At 34.9% G+C, this 16,602-nt stretch overlaps 1 protein-coding gene across 1 annotated transcript in view; it reads right to left on the bottom strand.

The window, feature by feature from the left end:
- Positions 1 to 14,218, bottom strand: part of LOC117983716 (orexin/Hypocretin receptor type 1-like) — a 67,126-nt gene extending 52,908 nt beyond the window's left edge. The window contains exons 1-2 of the mRNA XM_034970328.2: positions 14,207 to 14,218; positions 5,846 to 6,084 (exon numbers count right to left, since the gene is read on the bottom strand). The gene's annotated coding sequence lies outside the window, so the exon portion shown is untranslated. The remainder of the gene's footprint in view (positions 1 to 5,845; positions 6,085 to 14,206) is intronic.
- Between the last annotated feature and the right edge of the window lie 2,384 nt (positions 14,219 to 16,602).

Raw genomic sequence — 16,602 nt, 5'->3', positions numbered from 1 at the left:
CTACATAATATGCACAAAATTAATGTCGCTACGCCAATAAAGTCAGGAAAGTATATATAAGTAAGTTGACACTATAAAAATCATTTTTTTATAAATCTAGGTAGGAACGTCTGGCTAGTTAGCGCATGTATCTAATGATTCTAATGCTAAAGGTTTCATATTAGGTAGGTATGTAGTTCTTATATAAAGTTCAAATTTTTACAATCATAAAATCTCAAATCTCAAACCTACGCAAAAAATGAAATTTTGATGTTATATTTCAATACTGGTGGTATTACGCGTAAAAAGTCAATAGACTTTATGTGTCAAATTTCATGGCAAAACTGCGATTTTAGTTAGTCCTTATTTTAAAGGTGAATCCGTACTTTTGGCATGACAGTTGACCCACTGTACCTTACACTGTTATTGGTTATTATATAAACAACACTTTACTACTCGTATTAACAGCTCAATCTATATTAATGTATTCAGAGGCTTTTAACTCACTATACGAGACCAATCTGATCACTAATTAGAGCATGAATAAAGGTTATTAAAGTTATTTATCTAGGAATTAGCATACAATAATCGCAAACTTGGGAATTTTCTAAAATATAGCATATTTTGTGAAATGTGTCACATACATAAATGATCCACTATAAATATCTTCAACGAACGTACAGAAAACGCACGACTTACACTGGATTTCATAATAAAGCTGGGAACTGCTTTAGATGATGATTCAAAGAAGAAATCGATCTCTAAAGAAGCCCCTATCTTGACTATGATGATTCCAGTGTTAAACAGGTGGGTCATGAATTTGGAAGTGGATTGACTAATGCAACTGAGTCAAATTACGTGGTAGGTACGTACTATACCTACCCGCTCTTTACATTATAATAATATTATGTCATGTACACTAGCCTTAATAGGAAGAAATAGATCTCTTTGCCCATACTCTGGCAAATAAACAAGACCAAATTTGAACAAAAGTTAAACACAAATGTAATCAAACGACACCATCTCAACATCTCTTCGGAAAATAGAATCAATTTCAAAAGCCTGTCAGAGTGTCTGTAAGTGAATTTATTGCTACAGTCCAGAAAGGATCTACTAGGTATACAATTTTTCTTCCTTTAGATATTATAGGAACATACTTGTATACTTTCTATTTATACCTACGCGTCATATTTTCCCAATTCTTGATGGTAATGAATGACCCCTTTCTATTAATTAATAATATTGCTTATGCGGATAATTATACGGGTAATTTATGCAGTGAGTCCGTGCAGTTCTTGCCTATCCTTAGTAGATTTCTTCTATATAGCGAACGTATAAGACGCTACAAAATTCAGTGTATACCTACTTAATAATTTACAGAATACAATCGGTACCTATTCAAGGGTTACGGTTGTTTAAAATAGGATTCCAAAGAAAAGTTTAAAAAATCACACCTCGTAAAATCGTAAATAAAAAAATATTCTTAGGGATTTGATCAAATCTCGGTCTCTATCATTCCTGCGTCAGATCGACGACTTTTAATCCAGAATAATTTAAGAGTTCCAACGGGTCTTTTCGGGTTTCGGGTAAGGATCCCTAAAACGATTCATCTTAAAATGCTGATAGGTATATGAACGAGTCCTTTTAACATTTTTCCATAATGTCGCCCACGGTAATGACTTTATCACATCAATATAACATTATTAGGGAATTGGCGCTCCTATTCCATTACACTTGGGAACCATTTTTCATTCTTGTTGCATATTAAGCTTAAGAAAAGCTTTTTACGCCATAACATTTTGGTAAATGATGTGCCATTACATTTTAGTTAGGAAAGTCGGTCCTCATGCGTGATCCTTAAATCCTGCGGGGCGTAAAACTGTGTTAACTTATAACTTTGTTTGAAAGCGCAATAGAACAACTTTATATTATAAAGTCTTTGTAAACAACTTTTAATAATAATGTGGTTACGTACAACTGTGCTGTATTTTTTACGCCTTCTATTCTCTATTCTATTCTAGTTCCAGGTTTTAAGAGAATAATAAATCATTTATCTCTTACTAAGTAGTTGATCCGCTCCAGCTTAACTTGTGTGGAATTCATGAAAAGCCCTTTTTAGTAGGGTTCTACGAAATAGTGAAAAACTACTTGCAAAATCTCAAGTTTCAAACGTACCTACAGCTGTTTAAGCTGTAGGTACGTTGATATATCAGTCAGTCAGTTTTATCTGTATATTGTAGCGGCTCCGCATAGGTACAGGCAAAAGCCAAAACTCGTTTTGCACCTTAATGATCAGATTCACATGCACTGCACGGCACAGTTGTGCGCACATCTGGAGTGGCGTGGCGTGTTTATAGAAAAAGGTCATAAGTGCGTTTTTGATAAATAAAAAAAATAAAAAGTAAAAATCTTTTTTATTCGTATAAACTTTTACAAGCACTTACGAATAGTCGAATGCATCTGCCACTGGTTCGGAATGCCTTTCCTACTGAGAAGAACCAGCAAGAAACTCGGCGGTTGCTCGTTTCAAATATTTGATATAGGTACAAGATTATGCCATGTATAAAATAGTATTTGCAGTCTTGTGCGTTGCTGGAACGAGCTGCAGGTCAATTCCAGCCTCTTTTATCATTTAGATAATCTTCAATTGTGTAATATGCTTTTTTCAGGAGCATATTTTTAATAGATTTTTTAAACTTGTGCAAAGGTAAGTCCAAAATAGTTTGCGGGATTTTATTATAAAAGGTAATACCGATACCCACAAATGACTTTTGGACTTTCCTGAGGCGGAAGGTAGGAGCTGCAAGCTTGTCTTTGTTTTTGTTTTTGTTGTGTTGTGTTGATACAATAGTTTTGCGGAATTGCTACTCGAATTCTGAGGCCGACCGTACATATCTGCATATTATACCTCCTAAAGTCGATTTAGTAACTTGTAAGTTCTTTTATTTATTCAGTTACTTTTTTTAACGTTCATTTATTGTAACAACTAGCTGATGCCCGTGACTTCGTACGTGTGGATTTAGGTTTTGTAAAAATCCCGTGGGAGTTCTTTGATTTTCCGGGCTAAAAAGTAGTATGTCCCTTTCCAGGTCTTAAACTATACCCATGCAAAAATCACGTCGATCCGTTGCTCCGTTGCGATGTGATTGAAGGACAACCCAACAAACCAACAAACAAACACACTTTTACATTTATAATAGGGGTTGTGATACTTACGTACTACGTAATTTTATTACGCGTATTTTATTTGTTTTTATGTTATTTATAGCCTGTAGGTATGTAATTTATTTTGTTAACTTCGGACAAACAACAACGTTGCTACGTAACTCATCGACAGATTATACAGACAGGTCGATTATTTATTTATTATTATTTTCGGTCGTTAGTCGATTATGTAAGCAGCCGTAATTATGAGCAAGTACTAGAATTATACGATACGACATTATGCTCTAGATACGTTTTACTTCAGGTGTGGATATTAAGTTGCACATTGTACGCTTATGGAAGAAAACTACTACAGCATAAATTGCATTTAAGTGTAACCTTCATGGTTAGAGTTAACGAGCTCTTTTGTTCGTTAAGCTAGGTATTGTAATGCAGTAATTAACCTCACGGAAAACAGCCTTGCGTTTACTAAGAGCGGATTTGTTACTTTGATTATGGAAAATGGAGACGGAGTGCCTGCCTTTTTCAGCTGAAGGGCTTGTAATCAGTGTCATAGTTGATCATAGGCTATACTAAGATTATACATAGCTATCTTTTATATAATAATACATAATATTATAGTCACACGCTTGAACACAATCACACCTAATGGAAAATGATGATGTAGTCTAAGATTTTACCAAACGAGTTAATCAAAAAGATGACTATAAAGAAACACACGTTCAAACTAAATTAAGTAGGTACTTAGCTGAAGTAAATATTATTACAAAAAAAAAACCGCGCTAAAAGTAGCCAATTTAATTCTACATGATAAAAATGAGAGGACACGAAGCTGCAAATTAAATAAAATATTCTCTTCTTTCTACATTCTCCGGCTTAAAAAAGCGGGGCATTGTAAAAGTCCTAAATTGTAGCTGAGCCTGCTTTATTAATTTTGCATAGAAAAATAAGAGGAAACGAAGATGCTATAATTAATTATTGCCTCTTTTTTCTACATTTACCAACTTTAAAAGGCGGGACATTCGTCATTCGTAGCAGGGTGGGCTACAACCCTGCTACGAATGACATATTTGGCCTTTGTAACAGTTGATTGCGGATGGTTAGTATTTTACAGTTAATTAATTTTGCATTAAAAAAATGAGAGGAAAGAAAGATGATAATATAATTAAATTAAATAAATGTTGGTTCGTTTTCTACATTTTCCAACTTTAAAAGGCGGGACATTCATCATTCGTAGCAGGGCGGGCTACAACCCTGCTATGAATGACATTTGGCCTTTGTATCAGTTGATTGCGGATGGTTAGTATTTTACAGTTAATTAATTTTGCATTAAAAAAATGAGAGGAAACAAAGATTCTATAATTAAATTAAATATCGCCTCTTCTTTCCACATTTTCCAATTTTAAAAGGCGGGACATTGTAAAAGCCCCAAATTGTAGCCCGCCCTGCTACGAATGACATTTGACCTTTGTAACAGTTGATTGCGGATTGTTAGCATTTTGCGGTTAATTAACTCCGACCCGCTTATATTGAATTGAGCAACTGTTTGCTAACTTTGCCTTAATAGTGCACGGGAGAGTTTCATGAATAAGCATGCAGTCCGCGTCAAATCTGTTAGCCAACATAACTGGTTCTCGCCGTGCTAAAAGCGTCTATAAACCCTACAGATTTTTTATCTTTCGCTTTAGCTGATCGCAATCTGATGGTGATTTTTGTGATGATGAATTGGTTGTGATGAATGTGATATGGTTATGATGAAAATTGTCTACTGAGCTAAAATTAAAGGAGCTAAACAGACTATTTTCTTTACGCTACGAACCTTCTTTCTTTTTTATTTTATTACTAGCTGATTCCCGAGACTTGGTTTGCGTGGATTTAGGTATTTGAAAATCCCGTCGGAACTCTTTGATTTTCCGGGATAAAAAGTAGCCCATGTCACTCTCCAGGTCTTTAATTATACCCATGAAATAAATTACGTCAATCAATTGCTCTGTAACCAATAAACCAACAAACCAATAGACAAACACATTTATAATATAGGGTAGGGAAATGGATAGGGATTACCAATCCCCGTAACGGGCCGCCATTTTTTGAAGCACACTCAATATTATTATGTCAAAAGGTTTTTAACGTATAGCAGAATTATAAAATTATATTAAAATTAAAATCAAGATTTTTTACAATTATTCTCTATTCTAGCCCAATAAACTGCCGCTCTACAAAAAAATCACGTTATTTTATTACTACAGTCCAGGACCCTATTATTGTCTCATCTGGTGACAGAAGGCCTTGCTGATTTTTGCGCAGAGGATTAACCTGGCTGTTCAGCATGGCAATTCAGGCAGTACCTACTCTAACCACCATTCCACGCGGACGATTTTCACAGTAATTAAGCGCTATCTATTAATTTTATTGTACTAAATAAAATTATCAAAAAAAAAACTAACATCAGCATTTAAAAAAATACAACTTAATACATTTCTAATCTCTATAAGTACCTGCATACTATGTATTGACGGCGTATTATTGGATATTATTTAAGACAGACAAGAATAAATAATCTTTTTAATTTTCTTATTTTACTTACGCAAGGTAAAATTCAGATACACGCACTAATTTACTTCAATCGCAAATCAAAACAAATTTAAACGCATTCTAGGTAAATGTAGGAGCGGCGATAAGAAATAATGTGCATACTTACGTTACAAACAGCTCTGGCAAAAGTTCAGAAATTTTCACAAATGCAAAATTACGAAATCGATCTCCAAGCACCCATGAAAACATTCAAAAAATATTCACAGTTTTAATTACCATACATTAAAAAAACTGTACAACAATTTTCGTCATTTTAGCAGATAGCAAAATAAAATTATGAATATGAGTAGCACTTTATTTTTTATTCATCATTTGAAAACTTTTCCGGCATTCGAAATTCAAACACTAGCGCTGCGATATCAGGCATGCACTGCGAGACGTAAACGGCGAAGAACTGATTTCCCGCGCTAAGTTCACCCATGACAGAAATACGCGTGCCACAGATTAACTAATAACAGAGTGCCCGATTTGTTCAAGAATGATGCTGTGTCAATGAGTCAGTACCTACTGTCAACTGCTTCCCTTGTTATATTTCAAATCTTATGAGTTCAAAGGGTGGACTGAAAATTGCAAGGTCAAAAAGTTGATGCAACCAGGTAGGTAGACTGTAGTATCCGCTTCCAACTAAAGCTTTACGCTAGTTATAGACTACAATTTATCTACATAGTACATAAACATACAGTACCTACCCGAATACAGGAAATATTGTTCATCAACCTTTAGAAAGAGAGGGGTTTCGTAGAGCGTTATCTCTGTCGTTGAGACCGACAAAACGTCACAATAGGTATTATAAGTGACAGAGACAACACTCTACGAAGCCGAAATTTCTTTCTAAAGGTCGATGTACAATATTTCCTGCTGGCTACTGTACCTATATTCGTACTCAACGAGCTCTAGACAATGATATCCCACATTGCTACGGTAAGAAAAACTAATTTTATCCTGCTTTTTTTAGGGTTCCGTACCTCAAAAGGAAAAAAGGAACCCTTAAAGGATCACTCCGTTGTCTGTCTGTCTGTAAAGAAACCTACAGGGTACTTCCCGTTGACCTAGAATCATGAATTTGGTAGGTAAGTAGGTCTTATAGCAGACATAAGGGGAAAAATCTGAAACCATGATATTTTGGTTTCATCACCAAAAAAATTTAAATGTGTTCATGAACAAATAATTAGTAAGTACATTTATTCAACTTATACAGTAAGATTACTATACGAAATGGGGTATCATATGAAAGGGCTTTATCTATACATTCTAAAACAGATTTTCATTTATTTTTATGCATATCATTTTTTGATTTATCGTGCAAAATGTCTAAAAAATACGACTGTACTATAGAACTCTCGGTGCGCGAACCTGACTCGCACTTGGCTGGTTTTTTTTAATCAACAGAAGAAGTTTTCGTGGTGGTCCCATAAAAATTTCTGGATCCGACTTCTTAATCCTTATGCTGCGGGGTTACTGCTCGCCTAAGTTATCAAGACTCAGGAAGTGTTCATAGTGAAATAATATTGTTGGTACTAAGCAATGACTTCATGCATGGACTCAAAGTCCCAACTCTTCAACCCCGATGATGCAGGGAACAGCACTCCTAATCTGTAGTGATTTAGGTACTGCGGATGGTGCAATATTATTTTAGGTACCAACCATATTAAACTACATTGAATTTCGAATCCCAACTCCTCAATCCTGATGCTGCAACGTACTGAACACCTAAGCCAAATTTCTGATGGTGAATTGATATTCAAGGTATCAAGCAACGGCTTCATGATTAAACTCCAAGTTTAACTTTAGAGCCTCAATAGCTCAACCGGTAAAGGAGTGGACTGAAAACCGAATGGTCGACGGTTCAAACCCCGCCCGTTGCACTTAATTGTCGTACCTACTCCTAGTACAAGCTTCATGCTTAGTTGGAGAGGAAATGGGAATATTAGTCATTTAACATGGCTAATGTTCTTTAAAAAAAAAAAATCCTCAAACCTGATGATGCAGGGTACAGCACTCCTAAACCATAGAGATTCAGGAACTGTTCCTGGTGAAATAATATGGTACCTTAATGCCGAGCATAGACTTTGTTATTGAATGCCAAGTCACAACTCTTCAATCCTGATGCTGCAAGGTACTGAACTCCTAGGCCGTGTGGATTTGGCAAGTTTTGCTGGTGAATTGATAATTTAGGTACCAAACCATGACTATTTGTTTGGTACCTACACTAAAAAGCTTAAAAAAACGATTTCCAAACCACTACAAAGTAAAATATGATTTTTGTTTCATATTGTTTAAATTTGTATGAATTCGGGCGAGCATAATAATAATAGAAACTAGAAATCAAAGCGTGAAGTTCGCCCGACTTCAACATAACATACACGTGTAGAAACAAAATATTTTTTTCTATGTAGTGGTTTTGGAAGTCGGATTTTTAATTTAAAAAAAATACCATTACGTATCTATTATATTTACCTACATGATACATATTATGGAGTTTATTTCCCATTTTACTAGTACTATAGGCTTAAAAATTAATAACAATAATGGTAAACAGGCATACAATTCCATAAAGGCATTATTTCCATTTGTTTCTTTTGTATCTACAAACGCTTTTGTTATGTTAGTTATTGTCGTTGTTCATTCTTTCAGGAATCGCAAAAAGGCCCTTGTCATGCGGACTTATTGGTAAGCGGTGAATTAAATGAAAATGCTGAAAACAGAATCAACGATAAAGGGTGATAAATGTTACCGGTATCAATGTCGAGCTTATAATAAAAACCATTAGGCGGCGATTCCACAGCGTGCTATCTGAAAAAAGATAAAAGATAGAAGAGATTATTCTAGACAGAGTTCTGAGTTCAACGCTACACTGAAGAAGAAGAAGAAAAATAGAATTTATTTGCTGAATATGAGTAAAGTACTTACCGAAGCCAAGGCATGTGTGCGCTAAGATTAAGCATGTAACTAAGTATACAGTATTTTTTAAATATCATATCGATACTAAGCGTATAAATCTGCGCTAAGCGATCAACTGCATTTGTAGGTATAGAGCCTACAGACAGCTTACAAAGAGCTCAGAAATGTAGAACTTCAAGTTTCACTAAAGGCCCGGTCCTTTTGAAGATGGAATAGTAAATAGCCTAAAGCGTATATAAGGACTTTCATTTTTATGTACATAATTTTGTATTATGTACAATAATAAAATGTGAAACAACCATTACCTACATTAAAATATATACTTACGTATCTACTAATAGTAAGATGACTTTGTACTTGTAGCTTCTTTAAATTACTATCCATATTATGTTTTTGTTTGTTGGTTTGTCCTTTAATCACATCGGAACGGTTTTTGCATGGGTATAGTTAAAGACCTGACCTGTACCTGGGAATCGGCTAGTATTTATGTAGATTCGGCTCTTAAATCAATATCTTCATCGCTATTCGTGTTATAATATGAATCAAAGAAAATAAGGGTTCCTACTTTAATGGCGGTACAACAGAACGTCTATGGCATTACAAGTACGACTTTGATGGATCATCATGCATTTATGAATAGAATATTAAAGCGAAACACCATGGTAACTATTATATCCGGTTCTTATAAAAATCATTGTCTCTATAGGAATAACTCACTATTTAATATCTAAGTATGGTGTGTACGTCGTGGCGTATAAAAAGAAAAGGTGACTGACTGACTGACTGATCTATCAACGCAAAGCTCAAACTACTGGACGGATCGGGCTGAAATTTGGCATGCTGATAGCTTTTATGACGTAGGCATCCGCTAAGAAAGGATTTTTGAAAATTCATCCCTTAAGGGGGTACAATAGGGGTTTGAAATTTGTGTAGTCCACACGAACGAAGTCGCGGGCATAAGCTAGTGGATTGATAAAATCCATTTTGGCTTAAGTTGGCAACTGTTTGGATACCTAGGTACTAAGTACCTGGATGAATCACTAAGGTTGAAAGCTTTTTTTTATTCATTATCAATTTAATCTATAGAGCGCACTTTGACTAAAACGAGGCAGCGTTATATTGGTGGCATAAATCTATCTCGTTTTAACTGAAACTTAAGTCTGAGCAAAGCCAAAGTACGTTCTGTAGATTTCAGCTCAACCCAAGAAAAATTTATAACAGAATTAACAGACAAATGCGAAATAAAACCCATTGCTATATTAACCTTATTTATTTACTGTAAATTCCATACCTAATATGTGGCCCCATTCAGAGTTTGACAAGAGACTATGGAGCATCTCCGAGACGGACATAAAGCTACTTTTTGTCTTGGAAAATCAAAGCGACTTAAAAAAACATGAACCAGCGCGCATGATTACGAAAATAATTAAAATTACCTACTTTTCATTAAATAATAATTACTTAGCTGTGATTATTTTAATATGAGTTTATATTGCACAACTTATATTAATCGACTTCAATCAAAGTTTTCACCGTTTAAATGGGTGTCGAAGCGATATTGCCTCTGAAACTACGACATCCTTTAAAGCTTTGTGTTTTCAAAGTAAGGCTTTAGATTGGCGCTTTCCTGGTGAAAACATTACGTTGAATAAAACTACTTCACGTCTAGGCCAGCGGCAACACCTATCTGAAATCAAAGATGGCAGTTTGCTACCTAATTTTGACGAATCAAAAAGGTTTGCTCAAAAAAAATAACAATTTCTGGTAAAACTTTTAGTTTTCATTTTTTTGTTTATGTACCCAGTCAGGCATAAAATTTTGTTTTTATTTAGTGTGTATCGTACTGTAAAGTACAATGACATTCTAATGTCATTGGTAAAGTACAATAAAAATATCTTTTTGTTTAGGGTATCACAAAGAAACACATTAAATAACAATATAATAATTATATTGCTTATCTTAGTTACATAGTTTATTAGTAATTTTAAAGAACGTGACGTTGAGCGATGTCTGAAGCTTAAAAGATAAACCTAGTCGTGCCATTATAAAATAATTTATTTTTGAATAAAACATCTCTCTAATCCACCCGATACTTGGTAATTTTAGGTTCCGTACCCGAAGAATGCTAACGGGACCCTATTACTCTAGCCTCCGTTGTCCGTCCGTCCGTCCATCCGCCTGTATATGGACTGTATCTCGTAAACCGTAATAGGTAGATAGTTGAAATTTTCACACAAGTGTATTTCTATTGCCGCTATAACAGATAAAGATTTTACCTAACATTGCCGTAAAAAAATAAAAAAGTGTTTTTTCTTGCATTATAATAAAGGACGTCTATTTAGGAATGACTCATTTAGAGCATCCAAGGTACAAGCTGTACCTAATAGGTACAGCTTGTACCTTGGTATAGGTATCAAGTGTGATAAGACACTGATTGAAGTTTTTAAGAAGTAAAGTTGACAAGCGGTGATAGCCTAGTGGTTAAGATGTCGGCCGCCTTGTATCGGGGTTTTGGGGTTCGATCCCGAGCATCTCTAACTTTTCAGAGTTAGGAATGCGAGTTTTAAGTTATAAAATATCACTCGAATGTGGAAGAAAACATCATGAGGAAATCTGCATGCAAGAGAGTTTTCCATAATGTCCTCGAAGGTGACGTGTGAAGTCCCTTTTCATTCTGAAAGGTAAGTAGTGAGCCGGCGATTGGTTGACCATGATGATGATGATGATGAATCAACGGGTCTCGAATGGGGCTCGGTTGACTCGGACGGGGCTGATGAAATTTATTTTCAAATTCTGCAAAAAGTCAAATCAATTACTCAAAAACGCAAGTGAGTTCTCTCAAATTTGCTGAAATTCGCAATAAAAGCTAAATGTTTAATAACCCTATAAAATCCGTGAACCTTCCAGGATTTTCACAAATGGTTGAATTCGTTTTCAATTGTTTACAAAGGTCTGCGAGATAAAAAAAATCAGCAGTTTTCCTTTCAATAAACATTTTCTTGTGCAAATAATTCTTTCGTTGCTCTATATACCTATAGTCCGCGACAGATTAAGATGGCAATCGGGGTATGTGGCGGGGGGACGCCCCGCACACCCGCACGTCTACTACTTATTACTACTTATTTTAATACTTATTTTCTTACTAATATTTTACCCCAACATCCATTTTAATTATTTTTTGTTTATATATTTCTTCCCTAAATATCCGGAAAAACAAAGGGATTCTAGAGTATTTACAAGAAAACGTTAGTAGGTATAGACACTGCTATGCATTCTGAGGTATAGAATAATTAATCATAATAATTAAAAACTTAGAAGCTTATTTCTAGATTGAGCGGTTAAACAACCAACGTTAGTGCAGTATTATACAAAAAGACCGCAGATTCAATTCTCTTTGCGGTTGGAACTTGAATTGCTGTACCCAGCTATATCAAAGTTAGAAATTTTGTTTGAAAAATACCTACTAGGTTGTCTAACATGTGGCAGGATCATAAAAAAAGGATCTGGGAAGCCACATCATTCTAAGAAAACTTCTAAGTAGGTACTTAAACTTTAAGTAAAAAATGGGCCTAGTGAGTTAAGACCTTCCTATTCGGGGACTTAAACGGAGAGAAAACATTGTGCGAAAATCTGCACAACTAATCTAAATATATAAAAGGTAAAGGTGACTGACTGACTGACTGATCTATCAATGTACACTATAGCTCAAACTACTGGACGGATCGGGCTGAAATTTGGCATGCAGATATGGCAGGATTTTTATAAAATTCAACCCCTAAGGGGGTGAAATAGGGATTTGAAATTTGTGTAGTCCACGCGAAGTCGCGAGCCTAAGCTAGTCTAAATATATAAAAGGATTGACTGACTGACTGCTTGAACTACTGGACGGATAGGGCTGAAAGGCATGCAGATATAGCTTTTATAAGGTAGGCATCCGCTAAGAAAGGGTTTTTGAAAATTCAACCCTTAAGAGGGTGAAATAGGGTTTGGTGTAGTCCACGCGGACAAAGTTGCGAGCATAAGCTAGTATGTTATAATATCCTTTATAATGTTCTGAAAGGTGTGTGAAGTCTGCCAATCAACACATAGCCAATCAAAACTGGTAGACCTAAAATCTTCTTATTGTGAGAGTAAACCAATGTTCAGTAGTAGACCAGCGATGGTTTGATGATGATCATGGAAAAGTTCTTATCACAGCAGTCGATTTTGCTGGTCAAAATGTCAAACAAATTTTTTTATTGTACGATTTTATGGTCTGATTTTTTTCGGCCCAAACCCTATGGTTTGAGCCGTAGAAATTATAACTTAGTAAATTTTTAAATACGAAACACATAACAAGGATACAACCTTTTCTTATCATAATTAATTAGTCCGTGAATAAGCGAAATTTCGTATTTCAGAGGGCAAAATTGAAAATGACGTAGCAGGCGATCGTGCAAGGATCAAAGTTTTTTCATAAGTGTTCCCCAAATAATAATGGGCAGAATCACTTAATATGTAGGTAGCATTCCCCAACATGTGCCAACACCGGACTGATCGATCAAATAAACTTTCCTATAACAAAGCTGGCTCCAAACAAAGGAATTAAACAGTGGCGAAATAATCTTTTATGTAGGTAAAATATAATAATTTTGATTTTTGGGTTTTTTCATTTGGCCATTCGAGGGAAACACAAGTACCTATAGACTATAGCATAATATAGGCTCTCTTCAATTACATGCATCTTGTAAGTTGTAGGTAAACGCGTCCCATCTTAGGTCACATCATCCATCTTGATCAGTGATTGTGGTCAAACGCGTAGGTACTTATGATGAATCTATACTAATAAATAAAATTGAAGTGTCTATAATTTCGAAATAACTACCTCGTATTAAGCTCATATGGTTATTTGAACTATTACCATAGCTGAATCACACGTTTTTAAAATTTTCGTCTGTCTGTCTGACTGTCTGCTAGCTTTTCACGGCCCAACAGTTCAATCGATTTTGATGGAAAATGTTACAAAGTTAGCTTACATCCCGGGAAAGGACATAGGCTACTTTTTATCCCGGAAAATTAAAGATTTCCCCCGAGATTTTTAAGAAACTAAATTTACGCAAACGAATTCACGGGCATCATCCAGTTTCTAATAATTATTGTTTAAAGTTATACTTAACTAAAAACAAAAGTGCCAGAGTTTACTTTGCCTTGTGGAAATGCGCCCGATCTTGAAAGCTTTCAACTTCTCTTCAAACCATCTCCAAACCGAGATAACAAGATATATTTTTTTGTATTTTCGTATTTCATTTAAGAATTTCATCAGATAAAGTATGTATTAAAGTGGGTTTGTAAGCGTGGGTCCTTACATAATGACTTTCATAAGGATTGAACTATACCTACATAATAAGTATTATACTTCCTATGGAGGAACCACCTAATGGCTAATGCACACCGGTAGACGGCAGGTTAGAGTATCAAGGAGGAACCACGAAATGTGAATTACTTTATAAGTTAGGCTCAGACTGAACGCAGCAGCCCGGTGAGCCTTGGCTTTGTAAAACAGCGTGGCCACCAGCAGTGGACGCACCAGCGCGCTGCGGATATCTACTCATGTGCCTCGACCGAGGCATGCATCATCCGCGTTTTGCCGTACTTTTGCTATACGGCTGATCCCAATAATGATGTTTCTAAAAAGTATAATACATCTGTAACAAACTAAAAACTAACTAAAAACCCTGGTTCCACACAGCATACTTTTTTTTAAACATAATTTTTTCTAAATTCTCGTTTGCCTCGCTTAAGGCGCGTCTACGCCGACCGAGCGGCCATGCAAAGCTAACCTCTAATGCTAAACTCATCGAAACTTTAATCGTGGCTCGGCTCCCTAGCGTGCCCCATTCGTGCACGAGCCACGAGCCCGATGTGCAATAAATAAGGAGTAAACGCGGCTTGGATAGCGCTATCAGTTGATATTCTATGCTAGGTCATTTCACTAGGCCTCCACTTTTATGTATGTACGTACTTAAAAAAATAAAACGCATGCATTTTCACATAAAACACGACCCCGTACTAGACGTCACTTCAATAATAGTAGCATTAAAATGCACATAATAAAACGAACGCTACGTACGTGCTACAAGCATAATTACCTACTTATAGCCGATAAATTCCAAAAACCATAAAGCACCTGATGACATAGACATCCGAGAATTATGGTGCCATTAAGGTAAAATTGGATTTCAGCCAGATACACTTATCATGCAGGGAAATCAGATTTTAAGTAATAACTTTTGCATTCCATTACACTTTACGCGCATACTATAAACAACTTAACCTCCAATCCGGGTTTATTAGTCTCGGGATGACCCTAATATGAATCAAACGCAGTTCCAATGTCCACAGTCTTATATTCAGGTACACTTGTCACATCCACTTAGTTTATATCTAGCTTAATTAATCACCTAGTACTTATATCTCGCTTAATTACTTTTATATCGTCCCTATTTTTACTCCCGCGCGCTGTCACACCTCCACTCACGGGTGACAGATGGCAGATTTTCTGTGTTGCCAACAGTCGTCCATCCTGCTCCAGATATGTCCCCATATCTGACCACTCGGCCTTCCAACCGAGGGTAATGCCCTCATACCCATAACTCAATAGGAGCAACATAGAATACCTTAACAGTCCTATATTATAATTAATATGATTAGTATAATAATTCCTCTAACAGATCAAAGCTAACATTGTTAGATTTAACAAGTGCACAAAACAAGTGCCAATGAGACCTACAAAATACTGGTATCAATAATCATTATGTACATTGCAATCAACATCTGTAAGTCTAATTCTTATAAATACACAACAAATCACACTGAGATAAGTAAATAGTAAATACTATAAGTCATTCTGATTTAAGCTTGATATTAAGAAAATTCTATAATCTAGTTATTATTAGTGATATACGTATACAACCAATTCACAATAGTATAATCAAATATTGAAATCAACACAATTTATGTTAATACTTAATACAAGGAAATTATAGTGAAATCAATAATTTAATTTTTAAATATTATTATGAACTACATATTCTTCAAGTTTGTATTTGTATTTAGTAATACGTGAATAAATATTTGCACGGCAAATGTGGCAATACTAATTATGAGAATTATAAAACATCTTTGGTAAATTGCATTTAAAGCGAATAAAATATAATCAAACTTAAACAAAACAACAACGAGGAAAGAAAAGAAGGATAGTGAATTATCACCAACTTGAATTCTGAGTGCTAAGTACTCTATGATTTTAAACCATGTCACTATCAGTTTTCAATTAAAGTAAGTTTGTTTGCCCTTTCCTTCTTACCACTGTAATGACATGAATTCTAATCCTACATAATGCTCTAATGCAACACAAATACAATATTTTCACTAGTATAAACATTTTAAGAGATATGGCAAGAGTTGTTGGATCCCATTGACCATTACTAACACTTTATACAAAATTAATCACAAAGTTCTACAATATACCAATGAACCTAACTACTTCTGTAGACTTCATAATTTCTTTAAACTTAAAAATAAATTAAAAGAATATCTTATAATCCAATGTTCTCATACAATTGATGAATATTTGATATGAGTTGACCTTGATTATAATGTCTTTGTAGTGTTTCATGAATTACCAATTTGACTATCGTGAATTGACATTTAATTATTCTCAAGTGGTAGGTACCTACTGATTGGCACCGTTGAAAAAAAAAAAAAAAAAAAAAAAAAAAAAATATTACAATATAAGTATGTAACGTAAAACAAATAATAAGAAAACAATATGCCAATCTTTAATTGCATATATGTAGTATTATAATAAGCAATATCGGTAAGTATATGAATAATGATTGTAAAATAATTTTGCAGACCAGAAAGGCAGAGATGTCGGCACAGATATTATGTGACCATATTTTGTACTCTACTTGAATAACA

Source organism: Maniola hyperantus, chromosome 7 (genome assembly GCF_902806685.2).
Source record: "Maniola hyperantus chromosome 7, iAphHyp1.2, whole genome shotgun sequence".
Classification (NCBI taxonomy): domain Eukaryota; kingdom Metazoa; phylum Arthropoda; class Insecta; order Lepidoptera; family Nymphalidae; genus Maniola; species Maniola hyperantus.
This window is presented reverse-complemented; position numbering and strand designations above follow the sequence as displayed.